This window comes from Apus apus, chromosome 2, assembly GCF_020740795.1.
Source record: "Apus apus isolate bApuApu2 chromosome 2, bApuApu2.pri.cur, whole genome shotgun sequence".
In the NCBI taxonomy this organism is placed as follows: Eukaryota; Metazoa; Chordata; class Aves; order Apodiformes; family Apodidae; genus Apus; species Apus apus.
Window position 1 is genome coordinate 149,235,427 of NC_067283.1, and position 18,464 is coordinate 149,253,890.

General features: G+C 42.4%; 1 long non-coding RNA gene across 1 annotated transcript; it reads left to right on the plus strand.

Annotated features, from left to right (window-relative positions):
- Positions 1–283: 283 nt before the first annotated feature.
- On the plus strand, positions 284–14,717 carry LOC127381587 (uncharacterized). The gene is made up of 3 exons (XR_007888762.1): positions 284–363; positions 1,921–2,106; positions 14,235–14,717. It is a non-coding gene; the product is annotated as an uncharacterized LOC127381587 (long non-coding RNA).
- The last annotated feature ends 3,747 nt before the right edge of the window (positions 14,718–18,464 follow it).

Genomic DNA, 18,464 nt, shown 5'->3' on the forward strand with positions numbered 1-18,464 from the left:
CCAGCATGGCCAGTGACAGCTGATGGGCAGAAAGTGTGGCCATGGGATGCCTTGCAGAGTCCTGACCCTAAAAGCTGTGGAGGAGCCTGGGTCTCCACGTAGCCTGCACCCTGGTGTAAGTGTGCCAGTCTACAGGCAGGTGCAGTATATAATGCCAATTTAAACAGTGTTTTTGGTTTCACCTGCTTCTTGGATCATTGCTCTCAGGACACTGTAGATGCATCCTCAACCTCTGTTTGTTTGTTTGTTTCATAATATTGTCCTTTGCTCTGATGAAGTAATTATTCCCTGAGCTAGAAAACAGGAGAAGGAGAAGCAAGAGAGGGATCAACAGTGTTAGATTCTCAGAGTCTCACCTGGAAGGTAAGGTATCTGGGTTCTTGCTGCTGTGCTAGTAAAAATGTAAATATTTTGTAAAAATTGGAATAATTTCAGCAAAACAGCAGACATAAAACTCTATAAATTTACAGAAGGGGTGTTATGTTGGAGAATCTGAATAGACCTGTTATCTTATAGCCTGCAGGGCTGCCATAAGGTATGATTTATTAGACAAAAGGACAACTTTCTTAGAGTAAATTATTGTATATATTCTATATATGTTTAAATACATAAATATATATGGTCAACAGGAACTCTTTCCCAGATTTGACATTTGGCAAATAAACCAATTACTGGAAGAGAAAAATAAACTTTTTACTTTATCTGTGTGTCATGGTTTAACCCCACACAGCTGTTTGCTCACTTCCCCAGTGGGATGGAGGAGAGAATCGAAAGAGTAAAAATGAGAAAACTCAAGGGAGGAATCACAGAATCACAGAATCAACTCACTACTTCCCATTGGCAGGCAAGTGTTCCACCATCTCCAGGAAAACAGGGCTCCATGAGGTATAACAGTTAGTTGGAAAGAAAAACACCATCACTCTGAATGTCCCCCCTTCCTCCTTCTCCCCCCAGCTCTATATGCTGAGCATGATGTCCTAGGGTATGGAATATCCCTTGGGTCAGTTGAGGACAGCTGTCTTGGCTGTTCTCTTTCCCAACATCTTGTGTACCTGCCCACTAGCAAGACATGGGAATTTGAAAAGCTGATTTCTTAGTAACAATCAGAAATATCAATTAGATTATTAGCATACTTTTCATAGCAAATTCCAAACTAAATCCAAGCCACAATGCTATTCTAGGTACTAAGAAGAAAATTAGCTCTATCCCAGCTGAAACCAGGACACTGCTGTTCTAGTGCACTGACACTTCACTTGTTCTCTCTATTTATTGATGGGATTTGGCACAAATGTTTTGCATAGATACAACAAATAGATTATAGTGAGGAAATACAGAGGAGAGGATGAGTGATGATGGAGTGTTTGGTACTGGTGTTAGGCCAGGACATTTTTTTTTAAAGAAGATACTGAAAGAAAGGAAGAAAGACTGAAATGCAGGAAGCTTTAAACTGGAATTAGTGGGGGAAGGGGATGGAGGTTTGAGTAACAGGGAAGAGCCAGGGGCTGCTGATGTTTTAGGAATCAACAGGAAAACACGTGCAAAATTCCTCAAAGGAATTGAGGCTTGTTCCTTTAAAAAGGTGACATGATTAATAGCCCAACTGAAGTGCTCCTACACCAAAGCATGCAGGATGGGGAAAAAACAAGCCATTATCCAGCTAGAAAGCTACAATCAAGTTGCTATCACCAAAATGTAGTGGATTGGATCATACAACTGGAGTGCTGCAGTTGATGGCTATAAAATATTCAGAGGGAACAAGCAAGGAAGGAGGAACAAGGGGGTTGCCCTCTGTGTAAAAATAAATAAATAAATTAGTGCATGGAACTCTGTTTAAAATGAGTGATTAATAAGTTGAGAGCTTATTGATGAAAATTAGAGGCCAAGGCAACACAGGAAACCTGTGGTTGGTGTTTACTACAGGCCACCCACTCAAGGGGAGGATGTTGATGAAGAGATTGTAATTCAGCTACAGGAAACATCACACTCACTGGCTCTGATCCTGCTGGAGACTTCAATCACCCTGACATCTACTGGAAGAGCAACACAGTAAGCTGTAAGCAGTCCAGGAGACTACTGGAGTATGTAAAAGTCAATTTCTTAATCCAGGTGAGAGACAGTCTAACCAGAAAAGAGGATTTACTAGACCTATTACTTACCCTAACATACATGAACTAATTTGGGATGTAAAGATTGGTGGAAGCCTGGGCTGCAGTGATCATGTTCTGGTGGAAATCATAATCCTGAGGGATATGGGCTGGGTGAGGAGTAGAATCAGGATGCTGAATTTTAGGAAGTCAAACTTTCAGCTGTTTAAGTAATTAGTGGATGGGAGCCCTTGGGAAACTGCTCTCAAGGATAAAGGAACAGAAGAGGTCAGACCTGGAAGCTCTTTAATGACATTTTTCCTAGAGCACAAGAGCTCTTGATTCACACATGAAAAATCAGGCAAGGGAGGCAGGAGACTGGCCTGGCTCAGTAAGACCCTCCTGGTTGAATTCATGTGTAAGAAGAAGAGATGCCTGGGCAGTGGAAGCAGAGACATGCATCCTGGGAAGAATATAGGGATGCTGCCCAGATGTGAATATAGTGGTGCTGCTCCCAGAGATGATCAGAAATGCTAAGGCACAGTTGGAGCTGAGCTTGACAAAGGATATGAAGAACAATAATAAGAGCTTCTACACATGTGTTGGCCAGAAAAGGAAGATTAAAGAAAATGTACCCCTTGTCCCAATAAATAAGACAGGAGAAATGGCGAGAACTGACATGGAGAAGGCTGAGATACTCAACAATTTTTCTTTGCCTCAGTTTCCTAACTCTCTTCCCACATTTCTCAAGACTCTGAAACTCAAAGTGGATAGTGGGGGAACAAAGTCCCTCTCATCATAAGAAAAGATCATGTTCCAAATCACCTGTGAAACCTGAAAAGTCAAAAGTCCATGGGATCCAACAAGATGCATTCCAGGGTCCTGAGGGAATTGGCAGACACAGTTGCTAAACCACTCTCCATGATATGTGAAAGGTCATGGCAGTCAGGTGAAGTCATCAGTGACAGGAAAAAGGAAATACCCCATTTTTAAAAGAGCAGTAAGAAGGACTTGGGAAATACTGACCAGTCAGCCTCACCTCCATGCCAAATAAGATCATGGAACAAATCCCCCTGGAAGTTATGTTGAAACATATGGAGGTGATTAAAGACAGCCAACATGACTTCACCAAGGGCATACCTGGTTAATACAGTGGCTTTCCATAACTGCATGACTGCCTCAATGAACAAGGGAAGAGCTACAGGTGTCATCTATCTGGACTTCTGACATTTTTTACAATGAAGGTGATGAGACATTGGAACAGGTGTCCCACAGAGGTTACGGGTGCCCTATAACTGAAAGTGTTCGAAGATTGGTTGCATGGGACTTTGAGGAACCAGATCTAGTGAAAGAGATTCTGTCTATGGCAAAGAGGTTGGATTAGATGATCTTTCAAAGTCCCAAACCATTCTGTGATTCTATGCACTGTGATGAGAATGGGAATTCCTGTGAGTATCTCCTGGATCCTGGGCCAAGGTAACAAACTGGCTGCTTAATTTACAAACCTAAAGCAAATTGGCTTTCACTGGTATTTGGACATTTCAGACTTTTCATTTCTGGAGATAGGACATAAATTCTTAAGTCACTTTGAGATAGAATTTACAGGTTCTTAAGCATGTATCTTATAGGAGCAATGAATTCAGTACCTAGAAAAGTTTAAAGCCTTTAAAATGTGGTTTTTGAATGCCATTGAAAATGTCACCAGTGGTTTGTACTGAAGGTTAGCCCAGCTCTCAGTAGGGCACAGGAGCTGCCCTGCTGCCATTACCAACCTAAGTATTGAAAGCTACCATGTGCCTTCAGTAAATTTACTGAGTTGGTATAACTTTGTGCTGCCGGGTGCAACTCATAGCAGGATTTTGAACAGGGGCTTGCAAGACAGCACTAGGTCAGCATGAGAAGTGTACATCATATTTACCAGGAAAGCAATAATATATGAAGGATCAAATTTATTGGTTCTTATCGCACTAGCACTCAGACGAGGCAGGGAATTTGTCTTAAAGGACAAGGGAAGATCTGTTGCTGAGATCAAAGCTAATCCTCCATTATAGACAAAGCTTTAGTCTAAATAAACTACCATCAAACCCAAAAACTGCTGAAGGAAAAAGTGCTCTTCAAGTAACAGGACCTCTGAGATGCTCTGACCTCCTGGCCACCGCCCTGACAGCCACCTGTACATGGATTAAAAAAGAGAATGATGGTCTGAAGAATTTTCCTAAAGCCTGACTCATACACTGATTACACTAATTATGTAGACTTTGGGGCTGCTCTGTGGTGCTCTTGAGGAAAGAAAGCAGCCAGGATGCAGAGGGAGTCAGTTATTTTTTTTCCTGTTTGCCTTGGAAACAGACAGGGTTTACACTTTCACGAGCAAGATGTTGTGAAGGACAAATATGAGGAATACCAAAGTGCCAGCATTGTGATGACTCACTCAGTTTTAAAGGCTTTGATGGGTCCACCCTGCCAAACTGCAGTGCGAAGTGCCAGGTTGCTTGCTGAAATCCACAGCTGTGTTCTTGACCTCGCTGTGCCTCTCCCCACTCCAAAACCTGCTTTCCAAAAACCTCATCATTAGGCACAGGAGACAACCAGGTTTTGGACCAGGGCAAGGAGACATGACTTTGTAGCAAGTGTTAATCAGAAAGAGTGCCATCTGATTTTGTACCTTAGCTAAATATAGTATTACACTAATAGCAATTTTACAGCTTCTTTACTTCCTTTGAGAGTGGCCCATGAGCTGATTCATTGGTTAAGTCTCTTCTTGTGCTCTCTGTAGCCAAAACATAACCCATGAACTGGATACCTTGGAAGTTTATGTGAGGTAGTTTTCTGCAGCTGGGTGCAGAGCCTCTGATCGAAGGAACCCTATGAATTTCAAGAAGAAGAATAGCCCAAGGCAGCATGAACAGGTCATCCTTAAGCTCTGGGATTTTTTTGCTTCAAAACAAGGGAAAAGTCACAGGAATAGGCCTATTCTTGCAGTACAAGAGGCTCCACAGTGATATATAATATTGAAGATTGAAAAGATGCTCTCCAGGTCAGATTTGAATGGCTGTTATACCATGGGACTGGCAGATGGCCCAAGTCTTGTCCTCCAGACCTACCCAAGATTGCATGACTGAGCCTGTTAACTGTCGTCCTGGCAATGCACCCACCCAGAGATGGGGCAGGACACAGGCTGTCATGATCACGGCTGCTCCAGAAGCTCCTTCACCCCTGATATTTTGTCAGCGACTCAGGAACATCATCTGAATGAAGCCTTCGGGCTCTCAGCAGCCTTAAACCTCCAGATCCTACATTGTGATCAGCCTACATTTGTGATCACAAAAAAAGGTAAGTGTTCTAAAGACAACCCTCAGCCATGACACTTCTTTGGTTGGTTGTTTTAGGGTGTTTTGGTTTTTTTCCCACAGCTTACTGGAAACTAGAGCTGTAAACAAATAACTGCAGGTCAGAGAATGCATTTTTGGGGACTTCAGCTGCTGAGGGCACAAAGGCAGTTTGCAGCATTCCTGATCTGTGTTTCACATAGAGCAGCTGCACTCTGTAGTTTGATCCATGATTAAAGATGTTCTGGTCTCATTCTCTTTGCCCATATGCAACATGAGGAAGTAGTGTTTTATTTTTATTTTAATAAATGCTTTGTCTATCAGTCTGATTTCTTTCCCCTGCAAAGCTATCTATTTTCCAATAATCCCTCTGGCAGCACAGGTGCTGGTAACCCAGGTCACAGGTTTTGATAGAGAATCAACACCATCAGCAAGTCACTGCTAATGAATATGTTTCCTTCTTGCTCCTTGTGGATTTCTTCTCATGTCCAGCACTCCCCTACCTGGAGTGAGAATGAAAGATTTGTTGCACAGCAGCTTTAGAACCCTCTAAATCCTTGCGTAGTTCTGCCCCTTTGCTGAACTTTTAATTCCACTGAGAGGTGAATCCAAGACAAGAACAAGGTGCGCACCCCGTGCTGGGAATTATGGAGGAGGCGTCATGCAACAGAAGGAAAAACTGAGGGCACCACCAGTTCCTCTGCAGAGACTGAATGGAGAGGGATGGTGGGAACAGCACAGCCATGCCACAGGACAATTCATGGAATCATAGGATGGTTTGGGTTGGAAGGGACCTTAGAGATCATCTAGTCCCAACCCACCTGCACGGGCAGACACATCTCCCACTAGACCTGGTTGCTCCAAGCCCCATCCAACCTGGCCTTGAACACTTCCAGGGAGGGGTCATCCACAACTTCACTGGACAACCTGTGCCAGTGTCTCTCTACCCTCACACTAAATAATTTCTTCCTAATGTCCAACCTAAATCTACCCTCTTTCTGCTTTAAACTATTCACCCATGTCTTATCACTACAAGCCCTTGTAAAAAGTCCCTCCCCAGCTTTCCTGTAGCCCCTTCAGGCACTGGAAGACCATAATAAGGTCTTCCTGGAGCCTTCTCTTCTCCAGGCTGAACAAGCCCAACTGTCTCAGCCTGTCCTCATAGGAGAGATTCTCCAGCCCTTGGGTCATCATCGTGGCCCTCCTCTGGACAAAAATGTCTTGGTTTTCCTGTAGAAATACAGGGGTGTTTTGGTTGCCCTTCAGCTGGGAAGGTGAAGTGAAGGAAGGTGCTTTCTTCCTGCTGCTGACGACTTGCTCAGGCCTGGGAAAACATCTGACAATTGTTTTATAGCAAACATGACAGTTTTCAATCACGTCATGATGTTCCACCTCAGAATCACTGCATCCAATGGCAAGGAAGTCAAACAAGAGACAGAGGTAACTGGACAAGAAGTCCTATTGTGTATGGATTTCAGCATCTGGCATGGGTATCCCAGGAGCTCTGGGCTGAGTTGAGGTCACAGAGAGGTTCTTGCAGCGAGTCAATTGCTGCTGCCAATGTCATCTCTACAAATCAGCTGTACCTCCATTGATTTCAATATTGTGGGGTTTTTTTCAGTGATTTCTGCTGGATTTATACCTGAGAGCAGGCACTGACCTCAAACATATCAGCTGAATGAGGCCCGGTACTACTCTGTCAAAACCATTTGGAGCTTTTCCAATACCATTTGATTAGCATTAAGACTAGATCTGTAATGAAAGAGTATATAATAGCCTGAGAATTGAATCAAATGTATCTAATCTGGGTCAGATCTTTAGGCAAGAATGTTGATGGATCTTAAGCTAGCTCAGTGCAGTTTTTAACCAAAAATCAGGATGTGGCTCTTTAAATTTCACTGTGAAAGGCCCATGTTTGATTATGCAATAACAAAGTTTTAATTGGCACTTGTTCCTTAAAGCACACAGCTTGCTTACTTATTAAAATTAATAAGCTTCTTTCTCTGGGAAAGACAATGCCCACACCTCCGTTTCAGGAAGAAAGTGACAAGAAAACAAGGGTGATGTGACAGTTCAGGAATTCCCAAAGCCCTTCCTCACTTCAATGTGATGCAGTGAACAATTTTGCACAGCTCCTTACCTGGGGCAGCTTTCTCCCCTGGGCTTTTCAATCTCTTATTTCTAAGACCCTGTGAATCTAGTGTACACACAATGCGTGACTGAAGCTTCTACATGGAACAAGCTGCATTAATTTTTTATTCTCGCCAACCACAGAACTAGAAAATTGCTTCCAAGATTGTGTGAATGTTCATCCCTGGAAAGAAATTACGACTTTGGTGGGTGGAATTGATCATAGATTAGGTTTGAGAAGTTGGAAAGGAGGGAGTCAAGCATTGGCTAGATTTGTGGAGTAATTACACATTTTCCTTTATGAAGACAAGAGCTTTCTGGGATGTGAATGGAGGAGAAATAAGGGGAACAATGACGATGAAACCCACAAGTCAGATGAATTCATGGATGGTGGATGCAGCTGCTGTCACAGCCTGGGTTTTATAGCTGTGCTTTCTCTTTCCTTTTTAAAAATATTTTCTGTTGGGGCGGGGACATTGGGCTGCCAGAGATGGGTCAAGCAACTCCCATCTGTACCTAGAGGTGTGTTTCATGACTTTTGATGGATGCTGTTGGGGGAGTCTGGATCTAGCAGCCTAAGGGAGGCACGGCTGGGGCAGCTCCATGTGGCAGGTCCCACCAGTAACCAGGCTGAGCACATACTCCAAAAGGCACATGCACCAAGCACAGCTCATACATATATACATACATGGGTGGCCACACAGATCACAGATAGACACACAGGGCACTCACATGAACACAGATGGCAACAATGACTTCATCCTTCTCCTCTGTCTGAGGAGGACAATGGTCAATTAATGTGATAGACACATGTACACATCCACACACATACATATAAAGTGTGAATTCCTCCAGCAGCTGGACTCACACACTCCATCTGCCCAGTCTCTGTCCCTGGATCCGAGTCTTCCCATTTGCTGGCACTTGGAGATACGAGTCCCCAAGGCCACGGTCCCAGTCCAGTTGTGGTACAGATCATCTCACTTGCATACACATGCACAAAGTGTTTTATCCTGAACTGGCTTGAAAAAAAAAAAAAAAAAAAAAAAAAAGCTTGCACACTTTTAAAATTTTTACATGAAGCATTAGGGCTCTAGGGAAGGGCCTGACTGTCCAAATCCATTCAGCCTCCACATTTTCAGGTGGTCTTAAATGATATGATATCTTTCACATCTACTTTTACAATCCTGTGTTGCCTCTGATGAAGATGTGTCCCCTCCCACGTTGCTTGCAAGTGTTGCTCTTGTGAGGTGAATTAAGAAAATCATTCATGAAAATGAGCAAAATGGGAAACACAAGAGTAATGAGGACACTGTGAGCAGAGCTGAGGTTTGGAGACTTGAGTATTTTTCTTTTATAATTATTTTGGCATTGAGAGACTACACTATGCCCTTATATGTACATTGCAACAAGACAACATGAACCCTTTGGTTCACTGAAACTCATTTTTCACACTAGCTTGAATAATACTTAGGGCAATTTTTTTCAGGATGTTTAGATCCTGAACTCACACTATAAAAACTGGCTTCAAAAAAACCCCACAACTGCCTTGAGTTCTCTTCATTGCATAAGAAGAGATTTGTCTATCCGTAAAATTCTGCTTTATCCCATCCATGTGGGACTCCTTTACTGAGCTGTGAGACATGGACAAGACAACAAGGAGAGGAAAAGGGATCAGCAGCCTGCTGGGTCACATCTGTTGCTTTTCTTTACACAAGCAGACATATACTGTCCTGCCAGCATCCTCTCCCATAAAGTAGTGCTAGAAAAATAGTAAAGATCTGGTTACTAAATTTTAATGAAAATAGACTGTTTCAAATGTTTCCAATCTAAACATAGGGTTGATTTAGCAATCCAGTATAAAGGTTCAGCAATGTTATGCTACATAATAAATATAATGATCAGGGTAATGCTCAGGTTAATCAACTCCAGCCTAATTGGATTTTGCTGCTGATCACTCCCCAGTCACGATGTTGGGAATGACTCTCTCAACAGAAGTAGAATAGATGTGAGGTTAAAAATGCTGCTGCCTGAAACTGGATTTCCAATTGCTTTGATACTACCAAATTTTAATTTCAAAAGCTCTACCAGGTGGTGTCTGGAAAAAGAGGATCTTCAGAGGTCAGCACTCAGATCTGACCAGTGTATGAGTTTCAGTCAGGTTCATTTGTGACAATTCATCTTCCCCAGACTGCCTGGGGATGTGGGCATCTATTTTCCCAGAGGACTCAGTCTCTGGGAAAAGTCAAGCAACATGGGAAGAATTAATGTATCTTATACAAGGAAAACTACTGGTTTGATTTTTATTTTTATTTTTCCAGAGCTCCTAGTCTTAATCTCCGGAGTCCTCCATCCACCTGAGATAGCATAGACGAGTTGTGAATGGAGTTAAATCAAACTGGTGGCTGGTCACAAGTGGTGTTCCCCGGGGCTCAGTGTTGTGGCCAGTTCTGCTTAGTGTCTTTATCAGTGACCTGGATGAGGGGAATGAGTGCACCCTCAGTAAGTTTGCAGATGACACCAATTTGGGCCAGACAGTTGATCTTCCTGAGGGTCGAAGGCTTTACAGAGGGACCTGGACAGGCTGGATCAATGGGCCAAGTCCATTTGTATGAGGTTCAATGAGATCAAGTGCTGGATCCTGCACTTGGGTCACAACAACCCCATGTAAAGCTACAGACCTGGGGATGAGTGGCTGGAGAGCTGCCCAGCAGAAAAGGACCTGGAAGTGTTAATCAACAGCTGGCTGAATATGAGCTAGCAATGGGCCCAGATGGCCAAGAAGGCCAACAGCATCATGGCCTGCATCAGAAATAGTATCTCCAGAGGGACAAGAGAAGTGATTGTCCCCTTGTACTCAGCACTGGTGAGACCACACCTCGAATCCTGTTTTCAGTTTTGGACCCCTCATTACAAGAAGGACACTGAGGTGCTGCAATGTGTCCAGAGAAAAGCAACGAAGCTGATGAAGGGTCTGGAGAATGTATCTTATGAGGAGGGTCTGAGGGAACTGGGGTTGTTTAATCTGGAAACAAAGGAGGCTGAGGGGGGACCTTATCGCTCTCTACAACTATGTGAAGGGAGGTTGTAGAGAGATGACAGTTGGTCTCTTCTCTCAAGGAACAAACAATAGGACAAGAGGAAATTACCTCATGTTGTGCTAGGGGAGATTTAGATTGGATATTAGGAAAAATCTCTTCACTGAAAGGGTTGTCAGGCTCTGGAACAGGCTGCCAAGGGAAGGGTTTGAGTAACCATCCTTGGACATGTTTAAAGGTTTGTATAGATGTGGCACTGAGGTGGTGGAATTGGCAGTGCTGGGTTAATTGTTGGACTTGGTGATCATAGAATCATAGAATCATTAACGTTAAAATGGACCTTAAAGATCATCAAGTTCCCATTCCCCTGCCATGAGCAGGGAACCCTACAACTAGACAAGGTCCTAAAGTTCTTTTCCAACCAAAATGATCCTATGATTCTTGGAAGGTATGAAAATCCCTTGTCAACCTGGGGCTCTCAAACCTTCCAAACTTTTATGATAGACTTGGGAGCGATACCAAAATGTGAGAAAAAGTATTCAGGATTTGGGACTGCTTGGGAACTGATGCTTGATTAAAGTCCTCAGTAGAGAGCCTTGGGACTTACTGTGTTTTCCAAACTGAAATGTACCACGCAAGTTCACAGTTTAATGAACTGTTTTTGCAATGGACACATTTCCATGGGTATTTCAAATTGGCATTTTCTAGCAAAATTCAGTTCTATACACTGCATCATCTTTATTCTTTTCTGGTTGTTCTCAATTTACAACACTAAACCCTATCACTCTAAATTCTACATTATGGCATGCAAAGGCCAAGGTGACCAACAACTAGGAGAATTAGAAAATCTTCCAGGAATCTATGAAGTTCCTAGGAACAGAGGTGTCTTCAGTGTCTAATTTGAGATCCACTAGTCATGTTTCTGGTCTAGAGGTATCAGATAGTCTTTGATTGCTATTTGGGGACTACTTTTATTTCCAAACCCCTACACACACTCCATTAGATCGCTCAAATCCTGCCTTCACAGTAATGTTTTATCATAATCTCACAGGTACAGATAGACTAAGATCCTTCCTCCTACCCTCCATCCCTTATATATGATACTATCTGTGCTTGGGCTCTATATCTATGTCTTTCATTCCTTTAAATTGCCTGGTTTATGCATGTTTACAAATTATGGAAAACATGGAATAGAGCCAGGGAAGACCAGGTTGATTACTACAAGTTAAAAATGAACAACTGAAGGAAAAATATCCAACTACTTGTTAGAATCCAGCTCTTTTATAGCACCTGAAACTTCTGCTCTGGAGGCCAACTATATGCAGGGTAAAGGATCCATGCTGAACCACAAGAAAGAAACAACTACTGTGCCCTTCGGCAAGGACATGATGGGCTTCCTTTTATTGTTAGCTGAACAGCAGAGTCAATGCACACAGGAAAGTTATATAGATTTGCTGTCATATAAATATGGTTTGCACACAGTGATGAATTCAGCACGTGTAGTAGTGCTTTCCCTTAGCCTCAAGGGAGACAATGAAAGAAGCATCAATACCTGAGTTTAGTGTCTAAAATTAGGAAGATGGACTACAGTCCCTCAGGGCAGTGGGGTTAGTATTGAAAGTTGTGTAGTATGGGACGAAGGGTGTGTGGTGGTATACAGTAGCACAAGTCCAGGATTCTGGCCTTATCCTCTCACCTACTCTCCTGGAGGCTTATTCCATGATGCAGAGACCACAGATCCTTTCCACGTCATCAAGATTTCCAAATACTCTTTAACTGAACCCAGATGTTCCAAGTCACCAGATAGTATCCTTCTTCTCAGACAGTACTGTCTCTCTCTTCATTTCTAGCATGCTCTGGAAGAACACAGTCCTGTGTGTTCCCTCCTTTAAGCCTTTTCTCGATGAAATATTTGGCAATATCTCACAACCATTAAAAAATGCATTTAATTAATACATCTTTCAGTGATAAGAAGTGCAACATCATCACCCTTCTCCCCTCATGCAATGCATGAAGCCCCATGGTATACATCAAGTAAATGTCTTACTCAAAGCTATACAGCAAGGCTGGAACACAGCTGCAGATCCCAGCAAGCAGCAGGTAGGACAGCTCCAGGGGATTAGTTTTTAGGATCTTCCTTCATCTGTTATGAATTATTTTGGAAAAATACTATGTCAGGTCATGGGATTAAAGGCTAGTCTCCACACACACAGGGAACCCAGAGGCACAAGGGCAAGTGGAAGAGACACAGCATCCTAGTCAGAGGTACAAGCAACTGAACTGGGCAAAGGCAGTCCCTGGAGAGTCTCAGGCCTGTAGGGAAACAAGAGCAGCTCCCCAGCTCACCTTGCAGATCAGAGAGGGATCATTGGTTGGATATGGAACACATTACGGAATGCAGGGGAAGAGAGGAGATCTGTGGGGAGCTGTTAGCAAGGAGACGGCCCTATTTTACAAGACCTTTCTTTTAGTAATTAATTGCTTCATTTCACACTTCCCTCTATCATAGCACAGCCAACAAGGTTTAATTCCCATCCCAAAGCAACACTAATGACTGGTGAAAACAGGAATGCATCTTACTTCTTTGTTCTAAGTTTCTTTTGTGTGTTTGTAGAAGCACTGCCAACCTCTCCCTTTTCCCACAAACAGAGGGGTTCACCTCCTCATTTCTTAAAACAAGTTGCACTTCTGGAGCAAAAAGCCTTCTTGAGAGCAACAAAACAAAGGGAACCATTTCTATTAAACCAGGCAGATATAGACTCTAAAGCAATTCCATCTTATAAGGAATCTCAAGCCTTGAATAAACTTAAATTAAGTTCTGAATTTGCTAGTTTAGAAGTCTGAGAGGTCCCAAAAGGACCAAATCTTTATTACAAAATACAAATCCCCATAAATCACCAAAACACACATATCTTGTCTGTGCTAATTATTTGCCAGATGGCAACTAGTATTGCTACATTACATTCAAGGTTCTGGGTCATGATCCTGAGGAGATGATAAGCATGGCCAACTGATGATGAGAACTTCCTGTTGGATGTAATTTCTTTGGTTTTGTTTTCAATGTGTTCAGCTCCACCTTGGATAAAACCCATCATTTCTGAACGTGGAAGTCCTCCAGTCTTTTGCTGTCCACCAGACTGATGTTCTTGTCAGGTTGGCAGCAAAGATCAACGGCAGCGAAGGCACATGTTTTGTGTGCAGGGTCACAGGAACGCAGATCAGATCCACTGAGCTTGGAGCCCTGTCTTGGGTTGCTGTAAGTTTCTTCCTAGATGCCAGATGTTTTCAGTGGACCAGTCTGGTCTCTCTGGACTGAAACTCTGCTCAGAAAGACTTCCAATAAGCTTTGCTGCTACAGAGTAAAAGTGTGGGCATGGTTTGACTTACCCATGTACAGCTTCTTTGGATAGTTTGTAAGTATTTACAAGTGCTTTGGGATGGCATCTTCTCTATTGCCCCGAACTCAAACATCGTTTCACATCAGGCCTGCTCCTCAGACAGTCTGATTTGTGCTGCTTTACTTTCATGCATAGTGAAGTGGCTCCTTGTGAGTTGTACAGCCCAAGACAAAATATAGTGCAATGAAAGAGAAGTATATTAGAGCTCCATGGGCAGTTTTATACCACTCAAAATGTCACTCTTCTCCCTTACAGTTATGTGTGCAAGACACATCAAGACTGAAAGACAAAACTTCCCTGTTTATCTCAGTTGCTTCCTGGGTTTCAAATCATGATGAGGAGAAATTCTGCTTATGGAGGAAGAATTCTGCATCTGAGAACCAGATTTAGGTTATTTACTGACCGAAGGCCCAGCGACGTGCACGTGTTGATCCTCACACTGGTGATTTTCCTCCTTATGTAGCTTGAGCTCCTCAAAGTGATTGAGACCTTCAGCTTCCACTTGGAGCCTGCAGGGAATAAAAACGATTTGGCATTTTCTTGGAGTAATGTAGAATAAGGCCTTATTTCATGCTGGTCTATTAAAAGGCCTTATTTATTTTTGCAGTCAGCTATTCTCTCCTCAAACAACTGGAAATGGTATGTCTCCCTCAGGGTGGAATTTTGTTCTGATGATATATTTTTCTGCAGCAGGTGGTCTTCTCAAAATATCACATTAAATTGATAACCTTCAAGGAAGCACTGTGCCTCACGTGATGACTGCGTGCTATTTTATCATGACAATTAAAGTTATTTTAAGATCTGGTGCTCTTCCATGTTCTGTAGGACCTGAAAGGACACAGTTTGCACTTACGTGACACCTGCACTGGTGGCTCAGTCTCCCACCATGTCCTGTGCCATTTGCACCTTTGGCAACTGGCCTGGGGTTCAGAGGGAGGCAAGTAGGATGAGCAGACATGTGAAATGGAGACATCTGTACAGTTACCTTGAGCATGCATGGCAAAAATGATGCTTGCTAGCTGCAGCATCTTTGTAAATATTTCGCTCAGAAAAAAAGCTGCCATCATTTTGTGAGCTCTGAGTTCTTTTATTGCCATTAGACATTATAGAGAAACCAGCATTCCTAAGTAATTTTTTAGAAGGGGTCTCCTTCCCTGTTAAGACTAATTGACACTGAAACAGATATAGGCATGTATATTTTCCTTTGGGGGTAGAATCTGAGTTCTTTCATTATGCAAAATCTTATCTACCAGAGAGTTTAATTACAAAACAATAATATAATATATAAGCTAGGAAGGGTTTTCTCTAAGCCCTCAGAAGGCAATGGATGATGCCATTGCAATGATTTGATTGTATGCACCCACCGTGCTGAGGGTACAGACATCACTGTTGCTCTGGTTCCAAACAGTCTTAAATCAGGGGCAATTAAATCATTGTCCAAGTTAATAGATTGACTTGGGACAGCAATGTGGTTTCTGTCTTGCAGACTGACAGTCTTCTTGCCCATGTTTCTAACCATGGATTAAATTCTCTGTTTCCTTGGTTGTGTATATGTATCCCACATGGCTCATGCATAATCATTTCAAAATAATCAAAATGCCTCCAGTCCTAAGTCCAATTTTATTACATTCTTAACAGTTTATTTTTAAACTTAGCAGAATGGACAAATTCCACTTCTGCCTAAGCAGTACGTGACCTTTAGCTTTCCATAAAAACTGGTCTCTCCATCTGTGTGATTTTTATGACACAAAATGTCATTTAATTAAATCAAATCTTCTGCTTACGGGTCTTGCCAGCTTTGCTTCCACCACTGCTTTTGGCACTGACTCTGCATGGACCAGGTTTCCATGTGAAAAAAAAAAAAGCACATGGGCTGAGGAGAAACTTTCTCACTTGTTATTTAGGTTGGTGTGCTTATACTTACCAACAGAGTTAAATTACCCCAACCACAGTGTAACTTTGCTAATATAAACTGCAAAGTATATTAGCTTAACAGTCAAGACAATCATCCTGTTGGCATGGCATGAGAAGTAGGTGATTGCTACTGATTGTCTCCCTCTGCTCCAGCAAGTAGCTTAAATCTCAGCTTTTGTTCCCCATTTTCTTCTCCAGGTCTTTGCCTCTCAGCCTGCCCTATAAAACAAGGGAACTTATGCTAATCAAATTTATTCCTTGATAATAAGGTAATGAGCACTGTGGAATATCAACATCTACATGTATACATATCTGTATATTAACGTGTAGCTCATATCTCTGTAATTCAGTATCTCTCCAGACATCTTATCTTTAACTTTTGGCTTATATCAGTATTACTAGATCTCATACTAGGTACCAACGGAGCTCATACCAAATTTATGAATATTTCCCTTCTTCCTAAATACGTGGATTAACTATGATATTTGAAAATAGTGCAGTGGACTTCCCGTTCCCAGGGACACAGATTAATCTTGAAGTAAGAACCTGAACAACTGTATTCTGAATCTGAACAGCAACAATTCTGTGATTCTGTGTTACAGACTGTCTGTTATACTGAAGCTCCCTAAACCAGGCTTAACCTCTATTATGCTCTACAAAGGGGAAGGAACACAACAGATTTTAAAGCCATGTCACTAGAAAAAAATGTCTGAACAAGTGTAGGTGTAGTTCCCCCTGGACACCTTAAAATAGAAACCAGAAATTTGTCCACGTTTTTTGCCCAGATGAGAACTGTCTGCAATACAATCCCTTGTCTTAATTGGTATAGCAATTGTAACAAAGCCTCTTGGAGATGATTCCTGGCAATTGTAAATCATTGTCATCCTTTCAAGAAGACCCTGGATCACTCTCCAGTGATATATCCTGTTATGCAGAGGGAGAGCATGTTAATAGAGGTGTATTTTTGGTATTACAAGTAATTGATTGGTACAGTAAAAATTCAGTAAAAGGGCCTTAGATAATCTCCGGGAGACACAGCAATCTGATGTCACTGTCTGCATCATGAGAACAGCAGATGTACAACAAAATGTTAGAAAAAAAAAAAAATGACCTTGTAAATTGTGAGCACACACTCAATTTTTAACATCACAGATCTGGGAGGTTTCAGAGGTTCTTAACAAAGTTCTGCTACTTGTCTTCAGCAAAACTAGATTAAGTAAATTCCTGAGCCAGAATCCATTTTAGGGGCTTGTGATCAAGCCCCTTTACTGATAATAAAATTAAAAGAGTAGCTGGGAAACAGGTAACAGTGGCATCAAATTGGAGGGGAATATATACTTATATAAAGGGCAGCAGCAGTGACAAAAAGTCATTCTCTGCATGCAGCCAAGAGCTAAAGAAATGCATGGACAAATGCTTATTCAGGGAGCAAGAGGTTGCTTCATTCAATAAAGTGATAATCTCTCTTCCTCTTGATGGATAAAGTTCCTGTCTAAAGGCAGAGTGGATTATTCTCTATGTGGAAATTGGATTATGGCTGAAGAAAATGGAGCACTCTGCTGTTACGGCTCATTAGACAGAGGCTTAAATGTCACCTTCCCACAAATCTGCTTGGTTCAGGTGCTGGAGATAGTGTGCTGTGGGTGATGCCTACTGATGTGATTCAGGGTGCAGGTGATAGCACTTGGCAATTCCTTTGCTGCTGTGGATGTGAAAAAAAGGAGCAGAATTTGATAACTGTCCAGAAAAAACTCTTCTCTGGAGGCTTTTTTTTTTTTTTTTTTAACATTCAAGTTCTTTACCAACACAAGATTTATTTTAGCCTCTTCACCTCCCCTCTTTCCACCAGGTAGTGGAGGTGGCTTAGGTTTTGTCTGAACAAGCTAGTTGATAGAGCTGAAAAACATGACCACTGGCTCCAGCTCAGACCCTTGACCCTTGTGATCCTTTGTCGTTGCTAATGCACATGCTGAAGGTAAGGCTGGAGCAACTGTCTTGTTACCAGATCAGGGACCACTTTAATCAGACCTTCCTCAGGAGTCTCCTTTCTAGGCTGAAGGCAGATGCTGTCAGAACCTTTCTGGCTTATCTCCAGCTCACCTGTGTTACACAGCTGCACTGCAAAGAATATTACAAGTCTTGTACGGGAGTCGCATGGTCTTCTTTTGCCCCTCCATTGACATTGGTGTGCTTGAAGGCTGTCTCTCCAGCCCACTTCTCACTGAAATGGCAGAGGACATTTAGATTATTTCCGTCACATATGGCAAGCAAACTACATGCCTCAAGGACCAAAGGAAAAGCAGCATTTGATACTGAAGGAGAATATGAGGCTGCTCCCATATGACTCTTCTAAAAATGAATGTAATGCTGAATGGGCAGAAGAGGAGACTGAGAGACCACACACAGTTCAACAATAAGAGGGAACATGTCCCTCATATTATGCCAATAAGGTCTCTCAGATCTTATTTGATGAGAGACCACTTACCTAATACACATTTGTCTAGTTTTCTCCCTTCCCTTCCCTTCCCTTCCCTTCCCTTCCCTTCCCTTCCCTTCCCTTCCCTTCCCTTC